Source organism: Ranitomeya imitator, chromosome 2 (assembly GCF_032444005.1).
Source record: "Ranitomeya imitator isolate aRanImi1 chromosome 2, aRanImi1.pri, whole genome shotgun sequence".
NCBI lineage: Eukaryota > Metazoa > Chordata > Amphibia > Anura > Dendrobatidae > Ranitomeya > Ranitomeya imitator.
The window spans coordinates 809,091,387-809,115,655 of record NC_091283.1 but is presented as its reverse complement, the minus strand read 5'-3'; the positions used below and the strand labels follow the sequence as shown (position 1 = coordinate 809,115,655).

At 41.4% G+C, this 24,269-nt stretch overlaps 1 protein-coding gene across 1 annotated transcript in view; it reads left to right on the top strand.

The window, feature by feature from the left end:
* The first annotated feature begins 13,133 nt into the window (after positions 1-13,133).
* Positions 13,134-24,269, top strand: part of LOC138667803 (gamma-aminobutyric acid receptor subunit pi-like) — a 196,376-nt gene continuing 185,240 nt past the window's right edge. Inside the window, exon 1 of the mRNA XM_069755894.1 lies at positions 13,134-13,362. The gene's annotated coding sequence lies outside the window, so the exon portion shown is untranslated. The remainder of the gene's footprint in view (positions 13,363-24,269) is intronic.

Sequence of the window (24,269 nt, the reverse complement as noted above, 5' to 3'; positions counted from 1 at the left end):
TACTGACCAAATAACGTGTGAACGAAGTCTAATACAGGAGGAGATGACATACAGATACAGTGGGGCAAAAAAGTATTTAGTCAGTCAGCAATAGTGCAAGTTCCACCACTTAAAAAGATGAGAGGCGTCTGTAATTTACATCATAGGTAGACCTCAACTATGGGAGACAAACTGAGAAAAAAAAATCCAGAAAATCACATTGTCTATTTTTTTAACAATTTATTTGCATATTATGGTGGAAAATAAGTATTTGGTCAGAAACAAAATTTCATCTCAATACTTTGTAATATATCCTTTGTTGGCAATGACAGAGGTCAAACGTTTTCTGTAAGTCTTCACAAGGTTGCCACACACTGTTGTTGGTATGTTGGCCCATTCCTCCATGCAGATCTCCTCTAGAGCAGTGATGTTTTTGGCTTTTCGCTTGGCAACACGGACTTTCAACTCCCTCCAAAGGTTTTCTATAGGGTTGAGATCTGGAGACTGGCTAGGCCACTCCAGGACCTTGAAATGCTTCTTACGAAGCCACTCCTTCGTTGCCCTGGCGGTGTGCTTTGGATCATTGTCATGTTGAAAGACCCAGCCACGTTTCATCTTCAATGCCCTTGCTGATGGAAGGAGGTTTGCACTCAAAATCTCACGATACATGGCCCCATTCATTCTTTCATGTACCCGGATCAGTCGTCCTGGCCCCTTTGCAGAGAAACAGCCCCAAAGCATGATGTTTCCACCACCATGCTTTACAGTAGGTATGGTGTTTGATGGATGCAACTCAGTATTCTTTTTCCTCCAAACACGACAAGTTGTGTTTCTACCAAACAGTTCCAGTTTGGTTTCATCAGACCATAGGACATTCTCCCAAAACTCCTCTGGATCATCCAAATGCTCTCTAGCAAACTTCAGACGGGCCCAGACATGTACTGGCTTAAACAGTGGGACACGTCTGGCACTGCAGGATCTGAGTCCATGGTGGCGTAGTGTGTTACTTATGGTAGGCCTTGTTACATTGGTCCCAGCTCTCTGCAGTTCATTCACTAGGTCCCCCCGCGTAGTTCTGGGATTTTTGCTCACCGTTCTTGTGATCATTCTGACCCCACGGGGTGGGATTTTGCGTGGAGCCCCAGATCGAGGGAGATTATCAGTGGTCTTGTATGTCTTCCATTTTCTAATTATTGCTCGCACTGTTGATTTCTTCACTCCAAGCTGGTTGGCTATTGCAGATTCAGTCTTCCCAGCCTGGTGCAGGGCTACAATTTTGTTTCTGGTGTCCTTTGACAGCTCTTTGGTCTTCACCATAGTGGAGTTTGGAGTCAGACTGTTTGAGGGTGTGCACAGGTGTCTTTTTATACTGATAACAAGTTTAAACAGGTGCCATTATAACAGTTAATGAGTGGAGGAAAGAGGAGACTCTTAAAGAAGAAGTTACAGGTCTGTGAGAGCCAGAAATCTTGATTGTTTGTTTCTGACCAAATACTTATTTTCCACCATAATATGCAAATAAATTGTTAAAAAAACAGACAATGTGATTTTCTGGATTTTTTTTTTCTCAGTTTGTCTCCCATAGTTGAGGTCTACCTATGATGTAAATTACAGACGCCTCTCATCTTTTTAAGTGGTGGAACTTGCACTATTGCTGACTGACTAAATACTTTTTTGCCCCACTGTATATACTATATACAGGGGAGATGACACACAGATATATACTATATACAGGAGGAGATGACACACAGGTATATACTATATACAGGAGGAGATGACACACAGGTATATACTATATACAGGAGGAGATGACACACTGATATATACTATATACAGGGGAGATGACATACAGGTACATACTATATACAGGGGAGATGACACACAGGTATATACTATATACAAGAGCAGATGACACACAGATATATACTATATATAGGAGGAGATGACATACAGGTATATACTATATACAGGGGAGATGACACACAGGTATATACAGGAGCAGATGACACACAGGTATATACTATATACAGGAGGAGATGACACATGGGTATATACTATATACAGGAGGAGATGACATACAGGTATATACTATATACAGGAGGAGATGACTTACAGGTATATACTATATACAGGAGATGACTTACAGGTATATACTATATACAGGAGGAGATGACACACAGGTATATACTATATAAAAGAGGAGATGACACATAGGTATATTCAGGAGGAGATGACATACAGCAGATATATACTATATACAGGGGAGATGACATACAGGTGTATACTATATATAAAGGGAAATGAAAACATGTATATACTGAGGGGAAAATGAGAGGTGTGAGGTGAGAATGAAAAGGTGTGAGTGCAAAATGAGAGGAGTGAGGGAAAATAGTGGAGTGATCGGAAAATGACAGATGTGAGGTCGAAATGACAAGTGTTAGGGGGGAATGAGAGGAGTGAGGGGGAAAATGAGAGGTGTAAGGGAGAAAATGAGAGATGTGAGGGGGAAAATAAGAGAAGTGAGGTGTTATAACTAACCACAGATATTTACTATGCCCAGGCAACACCGGGCTCTTCAGCTAGTACTATGTGGAACTTATACTGCATACATGAAGGCTATGTGGGGCTCATGCTGTATATAAGAGTCTATGGGTGCTCATGGTGTATATAGAAGTCTATGTGCGGGCTCATGTTGTATAAAGGAATCGATGTGGGGGCTTATAATGTATATAGGAGGCTATGTGGGGACTCACATTGTTTATAGGAGGCTATTTTCAGGCTCACACTGTATATTGGTGGCTATGTGGGGCTCATGCTGTATATCAGAGGCTTTGTGGGGCACATGCTGTATATCAGAGGCTTTGTGGGGCACATGCTGTATATCAGAGGCTTTGTGGGGCTCATGCTGTATATCAGAGGCTTTGTGGCCCGATCGACCGCGATCGTTTCGTCCCTGTTCTTGCTTCTACAATATGATAGATTTTTAGATATTGGGTCAAATTTATGAAAGGGATCTAAAAGAAAAAACTGTCTTAGTAACGATAACAAGTTACAGTAAAAAAATGAAAGCTCTGATTAGTTGCTATGAGTCACAACTACAGCTTTTCTTTTAAACAATTTTGATAAAATGAGGCCCACATATTCTTCAGTATTTACACAGAGAACTATTTCTTAAGAACCACCACTTGTGTCCGTATAACTAATATAATGGTGTCACAAATCATGAAATTCATGATTAATAGGAGCCGGAGCTTCCTTGACTCTTCAACTCATTACTAGTCTTTTCACACGAAAAATAATAAAGACCAGCAGGGCGTTCATTTATTATTTTTCTACTTTTGTTAATTAGAGCCAATTTTTTATTCAATTATGATTTCAGTCGAGTTTTGTAAAAGTGATGGAGTAAGTAATCTCTGCTATGTGTCCTATAGTTTGAAGAACGACCAATAATCTCCTATTTTTTAGCCATTTAGACCTCAGCTGAACTGGGGAAGATGAATTATATTAATGTTTGAGCAGAGGTTTAAATAAGTAAGAAACCCAGCACTCAACTTTGCGGTGAGAAGAAAATTGGATATTTTATTGTATCCCAAACAAAACGTTTCGGTCACATACAGGACCTTCGTCAGTAACTGAAAATTACATACATCAAAACACATCATGTAATAAGGATAATGTCAACACAAAACAAACTAATAAACAAAGTATATACACAAAATACACATGGACAACCGTACATGTACATGGCAATAGAGGTGTTACTATGGTGCGCATATGGAAATGGAGAGTAATAAATAATGGCACAGTGAGTGAGAGAGAGTCAGAAGAAAGGTTACGTACCAATAGTCGGGATAGAAGATGAATGCTAATTGGCTATATACGCTGCCTAAAGAAAAAGGAGGAGATAGTGGCAAAACCCGATAAAATATGGAGGTATAGTGATATAATGGGAACTAGAGGTAAAAGAAGCCTACCGATAAAATCAAAGGTACAGCGCTTATTCCAAATGGAGGGAAATGTATCCTGAATCAGTCTAGAATGGAGATAGAGCAATCTTGTAGAGAGCAGCATACAAATATATAGTCATTTATAGTCACACAGATATATGAGGTGGTATACCTTACTGATGGCCGGAATCGCGGTGTCCACCGCTGTGTAGGTGTAGGAAAGTGATTCCACATCACTTTCACTCAGCAGGCCACTCTATCTCTCAGTTGCGATACCAGGTTATCGATAGTGTACCACCTCTGAGGAGAGGCGGTGACAGGGTTGCTTTACTCCACAGGAAAGAGGCGTTCTGGATCCACACCTTGGAGACATTGGCCCCTAAAGGGCTCAATCGTGATTATGAACTTATGGCGTTTGTGTGATATTTGTTGCTATGTAATGTTACTAATTCCTTTCTCTCTGTCTTTTTAGAGCCGTCTATATTGATTAATGGGCACCACGGATAACGAGCACCATCTTATCCACCCACAGTCATAGTGCTCCGGATTAGTCACGTCCACCCCCAGTGTCACCTTTCTGTTTCATTTTTCAGCTGGTCACTCATTGCTACTTTCCTGTTTCTTTAATTAAAGTATTTATCTACTGCCAACAATAGTCTATGGTATTATATACTCTGTATTATTCCCCCCCCCCCCTTTTTTTCTCCCTTCGTTCCCCTCTTTTCTTTTCTTTAAGTTATGCCTACGTTCCTTCTCTGTACCAGTACTTTGGCCCCCAGTGCTCTTGCACAGTATTATACTATATGTCCCAATCTCTGTGCCATCCACTACATTTTACAGCGGACACTTCACAGTATTATGTGCCTCTCCTAACATGGCAACTAAATGTGTTGTCGTTTGACGCCCCACTTCCGGTGCGTCACATCCGGCTTTTGTCCCCTCTCCTCCTCACACATTCCCGGCGCTCCTATGGAGTTCAGCCTGCCACATCCATTATGGCGACCGGGCCTGTTCTGTATGCGTCCGGTGCCCCACTTCCGGTACGCCATATCCGGCCCTCGCCTTGCACCGTCCTCTATTGGTGCATCATGCGAACATGCTCTGTCCGTCTAAGCGCCTCACTTCCGCTTCCTCTCGCGGCCAGTGTACGCCGCAGCATACAATGTACCCATCACACCGGCGGTTTTCCCGCCTTTAGGTATTTAAATAGGCCCTCCTCCTTTAGTCCTTACCTACACAGCGGTGGACACCGCGATTCCGGCCATCAGTAAGGTATACCACCTCATATATCTGTGTGACTATAAATGACTATATATTTGTATGCTGCTCTCTACAAGATTGCTCTATCTCCATTGTAGACTGATTCAGGATACATTTCCCTCCATTTGGAATAAGCGCTGTACCTTTGATTTTATCGGTAGGCTTCTTTTACCTCTAGTTCCCATTATATCACTATACCTCCATATTTTATCGGGTTTTGCCACTATCTCCTCCTTTTTCTTTAGGCAGCGTATATAGCCAATTAGCATTCATCTTCTATCCCGACTATTGGTACGTAACCTTTCTTCTGACTCTCTCTCACTCACTGTGCCATTATTTATTACTCTCCATTCCCATATGCGCACCATAGTAACACCTCTATTGCCATGTACATGTACGGTTGTCCATGTGTATTTTGTGTATATACTTTGTTTATTAGTTTGTTTTGTGTTGACATTATCCTTATTACATGATGTGTTTTGATGTATGTAATTTTCAGTTACTGACGAAGGTCCTGTATGTGACCGAAACGTTTTGTTTGGGATACAATAAAATATCCAATTTTCTTCTCACCGCAAAGTTGAGTGCTGGGTTTCTTACTTATTTAGTATTACGGTTTGGGAACCTACCCATGCACCACTGTAGGTTGTGCACACGTTGATTTGTCATGAGCAGAGGTTTAGGGACAACTGCGTCGAGTCCTGGGTTAATCTCGGTAGGGACGTAATCACACATCATTCTTCTTTGTAATGATCAATATCTGCTGTAATTCAATCCCGTGTCATTTAATCTGTGACATATCAATTTCTCTTGTGGTTACACTTTTTTTTCTGTGCAGGTTTTCACCATAGAATTGCATTAAATGCAGAAAATCCGCAGGTAAAACGCATATTTATTTTTTGTGCGTTTCCGTTACGGAAAAGTATTAAAAACACATGTAATCCACACATCAATAAAATTTTGTCAAAGCCAAATAATACCAGGAAGCAGTGTCGGACTGTGGTGCTAAACGCCCACCAGTAACCGACTCCAGGACCCCTGTTTTCAACTACATGCAAAATATTATTATTATTTATTATTATAGCGCCATTTATTCCATGGCGTTTTACATGTGAGGAGGGGTATACATAATAAAAACAAGTATAATAATCTTAAACAATACAAGTCACGACTGGTACAGGAGAGAAGACCCTGCCCGCGAGGGCTCACAATCTACAACATGTGACATCATCCTCAATCACAAATTCTTATAGCAATGAACGGGGTAGATTGTTAAGATAAGATGCTGCCTTTGTACATTGTGATTCAAGCATATTGTACCAAGTACCACTCATATTAGAGGGTGGTGGGCCACTCTTGCACAGGGTCCACCAGAGGATTCTCCTGTTCTCCTTTCGGCCAGTCCGATCCTTCCAGGAAGTATCAAAAACAAAGCAGCTTTGTTTAAAACATGACACACGAAAAAGAGACAAAAACACCACATCAAAAATGAAGTAAAAAAACCACACTCGAATAAAAAACGCAAGTAACCCAATTTACTTTATGCTATGTTCTCCCAGTAAGTAAGAAAACCTGCAACATGAAAAACACTAAAAAATCTCATTGTGCGAATGTGCGAATGTAGCCAAAAGGTTATGGACTTCTTATAAGTTTGGTACATGCTCAAAGTTTCTTTTATTGGCTTGCATTATTAATATATGCAAAGTTTTTTGAACCAACAGTGATCATCTAAAGCAGGGGTGAGAAATCTTTTTTTCTGCCAAGGGCCATTTGGATATTTATACCATACACACTCTGCCCACAAAGTGCATCCTGACTCTGGCACTGGTTTCAGGACGTAATCTTTCATTGCATGCCCTTCAGTGTTCAGTAGTGAACACTACGTGTGTGTGCTAACAGAGCAAGAAGAAATTAAAGGGAATCTGTCACCTTCTTTTTCGTATATAAGCTGCAGCCACCGCCATAGGGGCTTATCTACATCATTCTGTAATGCTGTAGATAAGCCCCCGATGTATCCTGAAAGATAAGAAAAACAAGTTATATTATACTCACCTGGGGGGGCGGTCCGGTCCAATGGGTGTCGCAGTCCGGGTCTGGCGCCTCCTATCTTCATGCAATGACATCCTCTTCCTTCCTTTCTGTCGCGGCTCCGGCGCAGGCGTACTTTATCTGCCCTGTTGAGGGTAGCGCAAAGTACTGCAGTGCGCAGGCGCTGGGCTTCTCCTGGCGCCTGCGCACTGCAGTACTTTGCTCTTCCCTCAACAGGGCACATAAAGTACGCCTGCGCCGGAGCCACAGCATGAATACAAGAAGAGGACGTCATCGTATGAAGATGGGAGGCCCCGGACTGGACCGCGATGCCCATCGGACCAGAACCGCAGGGGGACCGCCCCTGGGTGAGTATAATATAACCTCTTTTTCTCATCTTTCAGGATACATCGGGGGCTTATCTACAGCATTCCAGAATGCTGTAGATAAGCCCCAATGGCAGTGGCCGCAGCTTATATACGAAAAAGTAGGTGACAGATTCCCTTTAATGAGTTGGTTGTAATCAAATTACACCTCCCTGCCCAAGAATGCGGTCCCTCAGAATCTGCTCGGGGGCCTGATAAAAGGTCATCGAAGGCTGTAAATGGCCCTGGGGCCTGAGGTTCCCCACCCCTGATCTAAAGAATAACTATTGTTTTAATTACATACTTAACTATGAGGCCGGCGTCACACACAGCGTATGCAAATACGGTCCGTATATTACGGCCGTAATACGCTGAAAAGTCCCGAAAATAGTGGTCCGTAGCTCCTCCGTAGGCAGGGTGTGTCACCGTTTTTTGCGCATGGCATCCTCCGTATGTAATCCGTATGGCATCCGTACTGCGTAGTTTTATCGCAGGCTTGCCAAACCGACATACGCCTATACAAGGGATCCATGTGTTTAAAAATAAATAAAAACATATATCCTGTCTATATATATATATATATATATATATATATATACAGTGGGGCAAAAAAGTATTTAGTCAGTCAGCAATAGTGCAAGTTCCACCACTTAAAAAGATGAGAGGCGTCTGTAATTTACATCATAGGTAGACCTCAACTATGGGAGACAAACTGAGAAAAAAAAATCCAGAAAATCACATTGTCTGTTTTTTTAACATTTTATTTGCATATTATGGTGGAAAATAAGTATTTGGTCAGAAACAAACAATCAAGATTTCTGGCTCTCACAGACCTGTAACTTCTTCTTTAAGAGTCTCCTCTTTCCTCCACTCATTACCTGTAGTAATGGCACCTGTTTAAACTTGTTATCAGTATAAAAAGACACCTGTGCACACCCTCAAACAGTCTGACTCCAAACTCCACTATGGTGAAGACCAAAGAGCTGTCAAAGGACACCAGAAACAAAATTGTAGCCCTGCACCAGGCTGGGAAGACTGAATCTGCAATAGCCAACCAGCTTGGAGTGAAGAAATCAACAGAGGGAGCAATAATTAGAAAATGGAAGACATGCAAGACCACTGATAATCTCCCTCGATCTGGGGCTCCACGCAAAATCCCACCCCGTGGGGTCAGAATGATCACAAGAACGGTGAGCAAAAATCCCAGAACCACGCGGGGGGACCTAGTGAATGAACTGCAGAGAGCTGGGACCAATGTAACAAGGCCTACCATAAGTAACACACTACGCCACCATGGACTCAGATCCTGCAGTGCCAGACGTGTCCCACTGCTTAAGCCAGTACATGTCTGGGCCCGTCTGAAGTTTGCTAGAGAGCATTTGGATGATCCAGAGGAGTTTTGGGAGAATGTCCTATGGTCTGATGAAACCAAACTGGAACTGTTTGGTAGAAACACAACTTGTCGTGTTTGGAGGAAAAAGAATACTGAGTTGCATCCATCAAACACCATACCTACTGTAAAGCATGGTGGTGGAAACATCATGCTTTGGGGCTGTTTCTCTGCAAAGGAGCCAGGACGACTGATCTGGGTACATGAAAGAATAAATGGGGCCATGTATCGTGAGATTTTGAGTGCAAACCTCCTTCCATCAGCAAGGGCATTGAAGATGAAACGTGGCTGGGTCTTTCAACATGACAATGATCCAAAGCACACCGCCAGGGCAACGAAGGAGTGGCTTCGTAAGAAGCATTTCAAGGTCCTGGAGTGGCCTAGCCAGTCTCCAGATCTCAACCCTATAGAAAACCTTTGGAGGGAGTTGAAAGTCCGTGTTGCCAAGCGAAAAGCCAAAAACATTACTGCTCTAGAGGAGATCTGCATGGAGGAATGGGCCAACATACCAACAACAGTGTGTGGCAACCTTGTGAAGACTTACAGAAAACGTTTGACCTCTGTCATTGCCAACAAAGGATATATTACAAAGTATTGAGATGAAATTTTGTTTCTGACCAAATACTTATTTTCCACCATAATATGCAAATAAAATCTTAAAAAAACAGACAATGTGATTTTCTGGATTTTTTTTTCTCAGTTTGTCTCCCATAGTTGAGGTCTACCTATGATGTAAATTACAGACGCCTCTCATCTTTTTAAGTGGTGGAACTTGCACTATTGCTGACTGACTAAATACTTTTTTGCCCCACTGTATATATATATATATATGTCAGTAGACACATATATGTATATATATTATTACTTCATACAGCCGCGATATAGCAAAAAGCCGGTAATTCAATTACCGGCTTTTGCTTTCTCCTTCCTAAAACCCAACATGATATGAGACCTGGTTTACATACAGTAAACCATCTCATATCACCATTTTTTTTGCATAATCCACACTACTAATGTTAGTAGTGTGTATCTGCAAAATTTGGCCATTCTAGCTCTTAAAATAAAGGGTTAAATGGCGGAAAAAATTGGCGTGGGCTCCCGCGCAATTTTCTCCGCCAGAGTAGTAAAGCCAGTGACTGAGGGCAGATATTAATAGCCTGGAGAGGGTCCATGGTTATTGGCCCCCCCTGGCTAAAAATATCTGCCACCCCAAAAAAGGCACATCTGGAAGATGCGCCTATTCTGGCACTTGGCCACTCTCTTCCCATTCCCGTGTAGCGGTGGGATATGGGGTAATGAAGGGTTAATGCCACCTTGCTATTGTAGCCTGGGAGCTTTCTAGGTAAGTTCCCACGATCTATGAACAGCCAGCAGAGGGCGCCTCACCGCAAATGAAGCTAAATATAGATCAGTGACCTATTTTTAGCTTAATTCCCCGGGGTTTTGCAGCAAGGAGCAGCCTGCATTAGCGGAACTCCTTGCTGCAAAATGTTTTAACCCCTTCAGAAGGATTTACATCGTTGGACTTTACAGATCTGCGGAAGGTAAGTATATTGTTGGTTTATTATGTTTTTTCTTTCACAGAACGAGGGTCTTCAGTGATTGGATTGGGCGTTAAATAAAATATTACAACAACCTTTGGTTTTATTTCATTAAAATAATTTTTAATAATGTGTGTGTTTTTTTTAACCCTTTCATTCATTTGGATTAATAATGGATAGGTGTCATAATTGACGCCTCTCCATTATTAATTAGGCTTAATGTCACCTTACAATAGCAAGGTGGCATTAACCCTTCATTACCCCATATCCCACCGCTACACGGGAATGGGAAGAGAGTGGCCAAGTGCCAGAATAGGTGCATCTTCCAGATGTGGCTTTTCTGGGGTGGCTGGGGGCAGATGTTTTTAGCCAGGGGGGGGCCAATAACCATGGACCCTCTCCAGGCTATTAATATCTGCCCTCAGTAACTGGCTTTACTACTCTGGCGGAGAAAATTGCGCGGGAGCCCACGCCAATTTTTTCCGCCATTTAACCCTTTAATTTAGTAGATAGAAAGGCCAAATTTTGCAGAAACACACTACTGACATTAGTAGTGTGGAATCTGCAAAAAAAATGGAGAGAAGACATGGTTTACTGTATGTAAACCATGTCTCAAATCATGTCGGGTTTAGGAAGGAGAAAGAAAAAGCCGGTAATTGAATTACCGGCTTTCAAGCTGTATAGCGCTGGAATAAATATTAATATATATACATATATGTGTCTCACTGACATATATATATATATATATATACCTATTCTATGTGTACACATTTATTCTACCTATTCTACTGTAAGCTGTCAGTGTGATTTTACTGTACACCGCACTGAATTGCCGGCTTTTCTCTCTAACAGCGCTGCGTATTTCTCGCAAGTCACACTGCTTCTCCGTGTGTAATCCGTATTTTTCACGCTTCCATAGACTTTCATTGGCGTATTTCTTGCGCAGTACAGTGACAAACGCAGCATGCTGCGATTTTGTACGGCCGTAGAAAGCCGTATAATACTGATCAGTAAAATACGGCAGATAGGAGCAGGGGCATAGAGAATAATTGTGCCGTATTTTTTGCGAGTTTTACGGACGTAGTTTCTGCGCTCTTACGTCCGTAAAACTCGCAAGTGTGACGCCGGCCTTAATCTGGCAGGTGATTTTTTTCATAGCATACTAATAGTATCCATAATCCTTCCGACATTTCTGCGAGTTTATGCTATACCGGCACAGAGGTGTGAGAGGGATTATGGGCGTGGGTAGGGGTATACAGAATATTTACTTTTGATTTACTTACGCTTGTCTAGCCGACGTCTCTGAATTATCTGGAGCTTATGTGACAAGGTACAGCAATAAACCTTACATATTCTGAAAGGGCTGCCCAAGCTCTAGTTCTGGATACTATTAGTATCCTATGAAAAAACACCTGGCAGATTCCCTTTAAAGAATTCTGGAACACATAAGTCCACATAAATAACTTGTAAAGTACTATTTAAATGCTTTCTGTTGATTTTGATAGGAACATTCTTCTATAATGTGTCTCGTACTGTTTTTTTCACAATTTGTGAATTCGCTGGGCAAAGTTATAGCCATTTCAAGGCTGAAACACAAAGAACGGACATGTTGTTTTTATTAAATGCTGAAAAAACCATGGATAAATTGACACATTGTGCACTATGGGTTGTGTTCCGTTAACATCAATAAGGAGATTATCGATTTCAATGGCACCTGACAGCTGACACGTGCTGCCCGATCCACAGGCAGGATGCATCAGGCACTGGCTGCAGGATCTCAGCCAGGTATGTTTGACTCTGAAATGCTGCGGGGTTTCCCTCCCTGGGCACCAAGCTGAAGGGAAGACGAGTCAGGAAGGCGGGTCCCCAGCACTTACTCCCCACCCGCTTTTCTTGAGTGACAGGTCTCTCCCTGCATATACTGTGTATATAGGAGAGACCTGTGAGTCATTGGCAGTGGACAGAAGCCATCAGTAGGAATGAGCGAACCCATGGATGTTCGTGTTCGCCGGGTTCAACCGAACGTTTGTCCAAAGTTCGGTTCGTGTGGCAAAACTCTACCCGAACCCTAAAAAAGTCAATGGTGACCTGAACTTTGGTGCTGTAGAAGGGCTGTAAAATGGTCGTAGTAGGGGTTGGGGGTTAGGTCTCTTTTGCTCTCTTTCGCTTCTTCCGGACCTCCGAACACTAAAACAGTCTCCCGCCAGCTTTTAAAGAGTTTCCCTCTAATACGCTGCGTTTCAAAGTCGAACTGTAATCATGGAGCCCCAAGGGTCGGGGTTGCATGTAACAGCAGTCAGGTTCCCTTTAAACAGTATTTTAAGGGTTTTTTTTTTATTGGATTTTGGAGAAAAGTTTGTGCTAAAATCCTAGTCAACTAAACCTGTGTGAGCAAATACCAAGAATTGTGATACTCAACCCATTCAATGAAATCTCCCAAATTTGATTAAACTGTTCTTCCTCGAAATATCTTACCGTAGTCGTTAATTGCTCCCTATGTACATTACATAAAAAAAAAATCAAGCCAAAGCGATCAGAGCGGAGATGCTCCCTAATGGGTCATGGTCCCATCGTAAGGACACAGGACCTCCCCCTCCTCTCGCCCTATACCTCCTCAGCTCCCATTGTACTGCAGCCTGCTCCCTCTGACATAAGCCTTCCCTCCTATCTGGTGCAGCTGTAAACCTCCAGAGCTTGGCTGCTGTGCACATCTAGCACACCACCAACATTCTGTGATCCCCACCGCTGACCCCGGCTGTCTACTAGGACCCGAGCAACTTTTCGCACCCGGGAAATCTCAATTTTCTTTGCATCTCTTCATACAAGACACCATGCGCAAGAGCGACTCGTAGGTAAGTATATGGCTGCAACTTACATTCTCAATGCTAATCCTCCGAGTGCAAACCCTATGTGTCAGATCTGTAAGCCATGTGTGTGCAGACACCGCGGAGAGGAATGAGGTCAGGCTGGGATACCGGGCAGAATCAGGACAGATTTGATGATACAACAGACTTTTATTGCCTTTGATAAGTCGATACATGCTAATCTGTTTAAAGACACGACGACAGATGGTTTGCGAAAAAAAAAAAAGTAAGAAATTTAACTAGTGTGGCGTCTCGTAAAAAGTTCTGAAATGTCGGTGATTTATCCTAAACAGTTTCAATGGAATGAAAATGTATCGGGAACCGACAGCCATTCATGGGCACAATGTGGATTTTTTTTTTTTTTTTGCAGAAAGTATACCGGATAACTTATTACCTAAAAAGAGGTGATTAAATGTTCCGGATGACTTAATTACAATAATTCACATTAGTTCTTTTCATCATTTTACAGAAGAACCGAGTTTGTCGAATGCTTGCCTTTTCAGGCTTTAGTTTATTCAATGTTTTTTCTCCATACGATTGGAACTAAACCTATTGAATTATGTCAACTCGAAGACTGCGGATGTTTTTCGAAAAACTTGTCTCCGTTTTTCTTGCAGTTTATTTTATGATTTATTATTATACATAAATGATAAATATGAAATAAATACTTGTCTCAGTTTTCCTTGCAGTTTATTGAGCAGCTGTGGAATATTAGAGATGTAACAAGTTCCATGCGGTTGTTCGGTGCGATACATCTATCGATTTAACACGCCGATCGTTTATTTGACGCGCGCCATGTTTTTTTTTTTTCATTCATGTTTTATCCGTGGACAGCCTGCTTGACATACTTCTTCTTGCTGGATCTGCTTCTCAAAAAACTGCCTAAAAAGCTGTAGCGTTTAAAATAAAAATGCTCCGTGTGACGCCGCATGGCGACAAGTCATAGGAACAAGTTTTAAGTCCATAAATTCAATAAGCGTACCGCTGTAGCAAAAGTTATCGTGTCTCACATCGCACCATCTCGATAGCTTGTCATAAAACGTTATTTCACGAAGGGCTTGTGCACACGACCGTAATAAAGGGACAAGCGCTACCTGTCATTTTGCCGGATGGCACTCGTCCTCATGTTGTTCTGTGGGGCCGTGCATACGTCCGATTTTTATTTTTTTTCTCAGACTGAGTAGATATTTGTATGGCGCTCGCTCATTAATTTCTTTTGGATCCGTGGAAAACATCGGACTGCACTCGGATGGCATCCGAGTGCAGTCAGCTACTTACAGGCACACTGAAAGGAGAAGGTGAAGATATTTTTTGTATTATTTAATTCTCCACATGCAAGAAAATTGGATCATACTTTTATCAAACTCTGGACAGAGTGTGATTAGCATAATTGCACCAATTTTCTCGGATGACAGAATATGCACTCGTGTGACCCAAGGCTTAAGAGGATTACATTAATCAGCATTGCACGAGCCATTGACCGATTACACTTTTTTTATGCATTGATACCCCAGAGATGTTTGTATGAGACAAGGAAACCTTTGCTAGATCATGAAATAAAAATGTTAGATTCAAATGTAGCACAGCGGAGGTTTTCATTTGCCTTTTGAGGACTGAGATATAAACGGTAGAGAGATAGCAGATACATCTGTGATAAGTGACACTGTATTATCGCCATGAATTTCGGCAACCTCTGCTCTGCTCTATCAACAAGTTGTAGGAAAGCTGAATTTATGGTTCTATCTGTGCACAGACTGTGGATAGTGATGAGCAAACGTGCTCGGATAAGGTGTTATCTGAGCATGCTCAAGTGCTAAAAAAATATGTTCGAGTCCCCACACCTGCATGTCTCACAGCTATTCGACAGCCACAACACATGCAGGGATGACCTGTTTGTTAGGCAATCCCTGCGTGTGTTGCGACTGTCAAACAGCCGTGAGACATGCAGGTGCGGGGACTCGAACATATTTTTCGAGTGCACCAAAGTAACTCTGTCAGTACCCGAGCATGGATAACACCTTATCCGAACACGTTCGCTCATCACTAATGGTGGATCAATTTCTGTCCAATAACTTTTTGTAACATTCCTTAGTAATAGAAGGAGAAGAATGAAAAATGCGTATTCCCACCGACAGAGCAGATTCTTACCTGTTAGAATTGATCCTTTTTAGTTCCGCAGACATAATAATTAACAGATTGTTATTAGTAATTATCACGTTAAGGGTATGTGCACACGTATCTGTGAGGACTGCGGATTTTTCCGCAGCGGATTTGATAAATCCACAGGTCAAAACCGCTGCGTTTTTTCCTGCGGATTTATAGCGGTTTCTGTGTAAACCCGCAGCGGAATCCGCACAAAGAATTGACATGCTGCGGAATGTAAACCGCTGCGTTTCCGCGCGTTTTTTTCCGCAGCATGTGCACTGTGGATTTCGTTTCCCATAGGTTTACATTATACTGTAAACTCATGGGAAACCGCTGCGGACCCGCAGCAAAATCCTCAGCGTGTGCACATACCCTTATGGTCAACTCGGCTCAGACCAGCTGTTGAGATTGGTCTATCTGGTGTGGTGGTGAAATCTGTGTGGAAAGGCAGACAAGCTGTATTGGCCAATTTCTGTCCGATCTGATCTGATTAATTTGATTAGATGAAAATCTCCTGAATTTACAAAAGTTTCTTGATCCATCTTTGGAAAAGTCTAAGGCTATATTCAGACATCAGTATTTTTCATCAGTATTTGTAACACAAAACTAGAAGAGGAACAATCAGAGGAAAAGTATAATCGAAACCCGTCACCACTTCTGTATTTATCACCCACTCCTGGTTTTGGCTTACAGATACTGAACGTGTGAATGTGGCCTTTGTATGCCCAAACCAGGAGGGTCTCCAAAACCCAGAATAAGTGTCAATCTTTTAATTCCAGTTGTTCTCTATAAGTTCCACTCTTACTTTTGGCAAACAAACACTGATGAATAATTCTGATCAAATACCGATATGTGAATAAGCCCTATCAATGTATGTGGGTCTTCAAGCTCTTCCTTGGTGGCAGATATTCCTGCTAATGGCTGTCGTCAGATTCCTCTCTCCCCATTGAAATAAAGATGTATGATGAGTCAGGAGAGATCATCCTATGGCCAATTCCAGATACTAGCCCCAATGTGTACGTATTAACTCAGCCAAAACGCTTCTCTGATTTCTGATCCATTAATACTTTGTATTTTAGAAAGTTTTTTTTTGTGATAGAAGTTATGTACGTTGTAACATTTGCATCCTCTAAACAGAAACTCCTTGAGGTCCCTGAGTTTATGTTTTGGAACGATATGAAACAATTCCAGAGTATGATGTTATTATCAGACACACTTCATAAGTATTTGCTAGGCAGGAGGCATGTGGAGAACTTTAATTTCCCACATTTCTTATTTGTATCGCATCATAGCGTGAAATGGAATTTTCCTCTATTTGTAAATGTGCAATTTGTAGTTATATTTTCTGTCCTGAATGGCGCGACTGCATCTGAAAAGCAGAATATCATTCAGCCCCAATTATTATACTTTGATCCAAATAATTGGAGAGATCTTAGTAGGAGTTCACATCGATAAGAACGGGCCTCATAGAAGGAATTTAAAAAGGGGCTTATATTCTTGCCTTGGTTAACACCACTATTCCCTTAAGGGCTCATACCCCTCACTACGAAAAAAAACACGGTCTGATTTTGGTCCAAGAAAGTTGGATGAGTGTCATGAGATTTTATGCGTACACAATTCAATTTTTAACACCTAATATCCGATTTACATCCGATTTTCATTAGAAAGCGATCCGATTCCAATGCAGCTTAACATGAATTTTTGCATAGAACAATTCTCTATGTAATTTGCACACAGTTTTCCAAAGAAATATTCTTCAAGATATAAAAAGAGCAGATGTTTATAGCCAGGGAAGGGAGAAACACCCATAGAGCTTTCCAGACAATTAATTTCAGCTCACAGCTGTATACTTAGCCTTTCCTGGTTATTAAAACGGAGGAACCGACCCCCAAAAAATGAAGTAGGGTCACCTTATGATTAATAACCAGTAAAGGCTAGGCAGACAGCTGCAGGCTGTTATTAATACCTTAGGAAGGGGCACTGGATATTGGCCCTCTCTCAGACTAAAACATCAGCTCTCAGCCACCCCAGAAAAGGAGCATCCATAAGATGTGCCAATTCTGTCACTTTGCCTCGCTCTGCTCACTTGCCCTGGTGCAGTGGCAAGTGGGGTAATAGTTGGGGGGTTGATGTCAATTTTGTATTGTCAGGTGACATCAAGCCCAGAGGTTAGTAATGGAGAGGCGTCTATAAGGCTATATTCACACTTTGCGGATTTTGCTGCGGATCCGCAGCGGATTTGACTGCTGCGGATCCGCAGCAGTTTCCCATGAGTTTACATTTTAATGTAAACCTATGGGAAACAAAAAACGCTGTGCACATGCTGCAGAAAAATCCGCGCGGAAACGCTGCGGATTACATTCCGCAGCATGTCACTTCTTTTCTGCGGATTTTCACCTGCTCCAATAGAAAACTGCAGATGAAAATCCGCAGAAGAAAATGCAGTAAAAACCGCGATAAATCCGCAGTAAAAACCGCGATGGGTTTTCACTGCGGATTTTGGAATTCCACTGCGGAAAAATCCGCAGTGGAATCTGCAAAGTGTGCACATAGCCTTAGACGCCCCCATTACTAACCCCATAGTGATATTGTATAAAAAAAAACCACACAGAATAAAGATCAATTGTTGTGTTTTATCATGCAACAATGCAGCTTGATGTAGCAGAGCTAGACACATCACGGGACAAATGAATTATTATCTTCTTGGTGAACAGGTGAGGAATATGGTTGTTTGTTACTTGAATTCTGTTACAGGAGACATTGGCTTCAGTGGCTTGGGCGTTGACGTGAGTATACGTGTTTTTGGTAAATGTAGGTTCATTACAGGAGTCTTTGTCATTATTTCAATTAAAGGACTTTATTGTGGGTGTGTGTGTTTTTTTTTTATTTATACAATATCACTATGGGGTTAGTAATGGGGACGTCTTATAGAATCACCAAGGGTATTACTCCCTTCCCTGGCTATAAACATCTGCCCCCAGCTGTCCCCTTTCACTCTGTTGGTTAATATCTATTCTATGTGTTGATATCTATTCTATTTTGTCAGGTCATGCTGTGAATTTACTGTACACGGCTTTTCAAAGAACATGGGTGTGTAAAAATCGGACAGCACTCGCTTTGTTCGAGTGCTGTGCAATTTTTTTTATCTCACTCATTGAATTTCATTGGCGAATCATCCCAATCTGAGCTGAGAAAAAAATTGCAGATGAGCAGAGACACTGCTCACTGTAGATTAACATTGGTCAGGGTGCAGTCCGATTTTTCTTTTTTTTAATCAGATTGCACTCGTTCGTATTCCTCGCAGAGATTTTAAATGAATGGAAAACTATGACTGGTTTCTTCCAAAAACAACACCACGCCTATCCATGGTTCGTGTCTGGTATTGGCGCTCAATAACGGCTCATTCACAGGTCAGTTTTTCAATTACGTTGTCACATGTCCATGATTTTTTGAGAACCGAGTAATTCGTGAAAAATCACGGAGACATGTCCAATTTTAATCCAAAAATCAGATCAAACTCAGCAACGAAAGTCTGTGAAAAAATCAGACCTCACTTGGATGCTGCCATCTGTGTGACTGTCCATTTTTCATGGACTGATAGGAAAATGTGAAGAAACTTTCTTTTTTTCTCATCAGTGAACAACTCATGAATGTGTGACCAAACTCTGATGAAACTTTAACAATCTGATGAAAATCACCAATGAAACTTTGTCCATTTTTTGTCGCAAGGCCATATTCACGTGTTCAGTATTTGGTCAGTATTTTACATCAGTATTTGTAAGCCAAAACCAGGAGTGGGTGATAAATATAGAAGTTGTGATATGTTTCTATTATACTTTTCCTCTGATTGTTCCACTCCTGGTTTTGGCTTACAAATCCTGATGTAAAATACTGACCTAATGCTAAACGTGTGAACGTGGCCTTATTCAGACGTCAGGTATTCTCCCTTAGGCCACGTTCACACTATCAGTATTTGGTCAGTATTTTACATCAGCATTTGTAAGCCAAAACCAGGAGTGGAACAATCAGAAGAAGAAGTATATAGGGAAGCTGTCAGGCCCCCCGTTCCCCCAGAACCACTAGCAGTTTTGTCTGTATATGTAACTGTCCCCTTATTACATTACATACATAAACAGATCTTTAGAAAAAGTATTTCTAAAGTCCGTTAATGATATGTAAATGAGGCCTTTGACTAGTCAATGGGGCGTTGGTGTCCCCAGACAAGCATGTTATCACGCCCCTGTGGTCTTGATAACATATCTTACAAGCGCCGGCGTCATTGTCAGCGCTATACATACCTCGCGCATGCGTGCGACTTCTTTCCCTCACTGCGTTGATTCTTCTGAAGCTGCGTGTATGTGTGCTGGCTTTAGAGAGGAGCACTGTGCATGACCAGAAGTCTTCTGCACTTCACTTGTCTACCCAAAATGAAATGCCAGCTCTCGCTTATGTCTGCATGCAGTGTGGCAGACAGGAGAGCAGGAGCAGACAGACAAATGCCTGCTCCCACTTCCTGTGACATGTCTCAATGTCTCTGCTGCTGTAGAAGGATTGTCCTTTACAACAGGCAGTGAACAACCACTTAAAAGAGAGAGACCTAGTGGATGGATTATTTTGGGGTTGAGACAAGATAATTTTTAGATAAGATGATTTTCACATCATTATCTATCAACTTTATGGAAATACCTATCATTCTTGAAATGGGAGGTCATTGGAATAGAGACAGGACTCGTCTGAGCAGCTGCCTCTACATTATGTACGCCTTCATAGATGTCTTATAATAAAAGAAAAAAAATATTATAATTCTATTTTTTTTTTTTTTTTAATTCCATAGTGGGGGAAAAAACTAATTTGAATTTACTGCTTGATACAAAAGCTTGTGACATTAAATAATGGTTTATTAGAAAAGACTCCGCACAGAGCCCGAGTCTGCAGCTGCTTTCTACCACTGGCTGCCTGCCATCCAGATGTGCCCTGCATCGGCAGCATGGTAATCCTCCATCCTAAATGCTCTTTATAGACCGTAATGGAAGCAAATTCTACCAAGCAGTCACATATGCTGAATTTAAGCCGAAGGAATGCTGTAGTAAATGGCACTAAACTCATGTGTCGGCTCTAAGTGAATGGACGACGACTTTGCATGGTATAGATCTCACCAGAGGATTTTCTTTAATTCTGGAACATCATGATAAAAGCTCTAGTAACAGTACTTAAAGAGGTTGTTCTTTTTGGACAACGTTTTTTTTTTTAGATGTGATCTCCAATGATTATTTGCAGGGGAAGCTGACGATAATAAGAGTTCAATCTCCCAGCGGCAGCACTGCAGGGAAAATGGAGTATTACACTGTGCCCATTAAAAGCAATTAAGGTGCACAAACGTGCCAGTCCTCCAGAGCAAATTACTGTAGTTGCTGCAGCCAACAAGTGAAGGTCATGAATGGGAAAGCTCCCTCCGTTCACTCAGATTCACTTAATATTGTTTTTAAAACTGTTTTTTTTTAAAGCTTTAGACCACAGATAGGGCAATTTTTCTACCCACAATATGTAGGGGAATTACTGTTCATTCATTTTTTTTATTTAAATGCATGAAAATGACAGGCTAAAATTAAATTTTGTAATGGATTTTATTAAAGATATTGTAACTTGGCATTTACAGGCTGATTGGACATTGCTGGCTGCAGAGTGAGTATTAAGTGGTGAGCTGATTCTGATGGGGAGTTTGTAAATCTTTTATCTGTCTTTTTTTCACTGCTGATACATTACCAGGATAGGTTCACATCACTGATTTCTCCATATCCGAGAAAAGTAGTCTGATCAGAGTCTGATCCGGTTTTCTGGGATGTGGAAAAAAAAAAGTTACTCCAGTCTGTTAGTCCATGAAAATCAGACAGCACTGGGATGTCATCCAAGGTCAGTCGGATTTTTTTTTTTTTTTTTAATGTTCCCATAGACTGGCATTGCCAATTTTAATATGATATTGGGATCAATTTAGAAAGTCTCCAATTTTTTTTTTCCGCTGACCTCTCTAAGGAAAAACGTGGCCCCATAGAATATCATAGGTACAAGTGCCATTTGTGGAAACCGTGGAGAGCACTAGTTCGAGAAAATTGGTCTTGTGGATGAGTCTTAAAGATGGTGAACTTTGAGGTGGTCATAAATCAGCTGAGAGGAGATCAACAAAAGTCGATTAAAGAATTACAGATTGCCACCTCATGGATTCTCAATTAACTTATCCTGCAATGTACACGGAAACAAATAGCCTGTAAAGGCCAAACAAATATGCAACATATTTAATTAAGCCTAGTAGTAAAAATAATTTTTATTCCAAAATGTGTTTGTTTAAATATAAAAAAGCCCATATAATAAGTGTAGAGCTAAAGAAGGGAATATAAAGTAGTATGTTGGGCTCTGGCCCTGTCTCCGTCTTAGGAAATGATGCTTGCAAAAACGTCCAGAATCAATCTATCAGATTTACTTTAGAAATGGGAAAAAAATATATTTTTTTAGACAAAAATCGCACAACAAATCTAATTAAAAACTCCATCAAACAACGTGCACACCATAAGAAAGCTGCATACAGCCTGAGATTCGGTGATTGAGTCGACTTTTTTTCTCCTTTTAGCCTGCTCTGTGAGTGAGCTCTTCTAGTCATTGCGTTTTTTTATATTCCATATTTTATAGCATTTTTGCTCAGTTTTCTTTTAGCTGATTAGAAACTGCACTTTAATTGGAAATGATATTGACCATGGTTCGCATAAAGAGTGAATGGAGCAATGGTCGCACACGAAGACTACTATTCCATGCACACAGCAGTCGGACCATGAACGATCATACAAAGGTGATGAACGTTGTTCATTTTATTTATTATGGTTATTTATATAGCGCCATTAATTACGCAGCACTTTACAGACGACATCATCACCACTGTCCCCATCGGGACTCACAATCTAGATTCCCTAGCAGTATGTCTTTGGAGTGTGGGAGGAAACCGGAGAACCTGGAGGAAACCCACGCAAACACGGGGAGAACATACAAACTCCTTGTAGATGTTGTCCTTGGTGAGATTTGAACCCAGGACCCCAGCACTGCAAGTCAACTGTGCTAACCACTGAGCCACCATGTATGGGACAACCAGTTTGTTTGGGTCTTTTGGTTGTGTTTTGGGTCCTATAATCCCATGGGTCTTAGGCTATGTGCACACGTTCAGGAATTCATGCATAAATTCCTGAGAATTCCGGACATTTTCTGCATGAAATCTGCAAGAAAACCGCATGCGTTTTTGCCGCAATTTTGCTGCGGTTTTGACGCGTTTTGCCACGGTTTTGACGCGTTTTTGACGCGGTTTTTTCCGGACACTTCCCAATGCATTTTGGAGTGGGAAATCCGCAAAAAAAACGCAAAAAGATAGAGCATGTCCGGATTTTGTGCGGTATGCGTTTTTTTTGCGGAAAAAAACGCATCATGTGCACAAAACATCCGGAATTCATTCTAAATGATGGGATGCTTATTGTATGCGGTTTTTTTGCGGTTTTATAGCGAAAAAACCGCAACGTGTGAACACAGTCTTAGAGAGGTTGTCCACTACTTTTACATTGATGCCCTATCCTCAGGATAGGCCATCAATGTCTGATCGGTCGTGGTTCAGCACTCAGCATCCCCGTCGATCAGCTGTTATCGGTGCCGGCGGGCGGAAGTGCTTACTTGCGGAGCTTGGCCGTCTACTTGTAGTAGCCACTGTGGCGTACTACTCATTGGCCTCCTTTTCAATTCAATAGGAGGCGGATGTGCGGTATCAAGACCCGGCTGAGCTACGCAAGTAAGCGCTTCCGGCCGGCGACACCGATAACTGCCGAGTGCCGGACCCCGGCCAATAAGATATTGATGTCCTATACTGAGGATAGGGCATCCATGTAAAAGTAGAGGACAACCTCTTTAATCTACATTGATCACATGGTTTAGCTTGTGATAACATAATGGTTGAATCATTAGCATTATTGATACATCTGCAGCTTGATCAGATGTATCATATGTACAGTACTCACGGCTCGTATATATCTCTCCCACAGATTCCCTTCTTGTCTCCTCTCTGGAGCTATTTTGAATCAGCATCCGTGATCATTTAGGTGTGAAATTAAGTAAATTTGAATAGTTTTGCCTATTTACATCCAAGTGATACTGTATGTTAGGATAATGCCAGCTCACCGAGCCATACTGAAAGGCCCAGGGCACATTAAATGCTCTTACTTGGGAATGTGATTTAGCAATAATTACTTTCAATGGAAGGCACATTGCCATTTTAAATACAATATATACAAAACGGATTATTATGCTATGTAAAGCTGACATGTTTCTGCAATTATTTTTTTTTTTTCTTATGTTTTCTGTGGTGAATAATTAAAAGACTTGGTAAATATGCAGAAAGATATTAACAGCTGGCTGCTCTGATGACAACAATATTAATTACCATTTATTAATTTACTAAAATAAAAATGGAAAATCTAGTAAGTTTATTATATGTTTCATTCCCCAACTGAGAATTGCTTGTTAGAGTGCTGTCATATTTAGAGGCTGCCATAATGTCTCCATCACTGGTGGTAAATGGCATTGAGTGGGTTAATGCCAGTTGCTTTGAGAAAAGAAGGGGTTAATGTCGGTATCCCTGGTTGTCTAGGGGAGAAACAATGATTAATTTGGCATATCTTTTTTGCAGTTGGTTACACATCACTCCTGACTCTAGTGTCAGTGTAGCA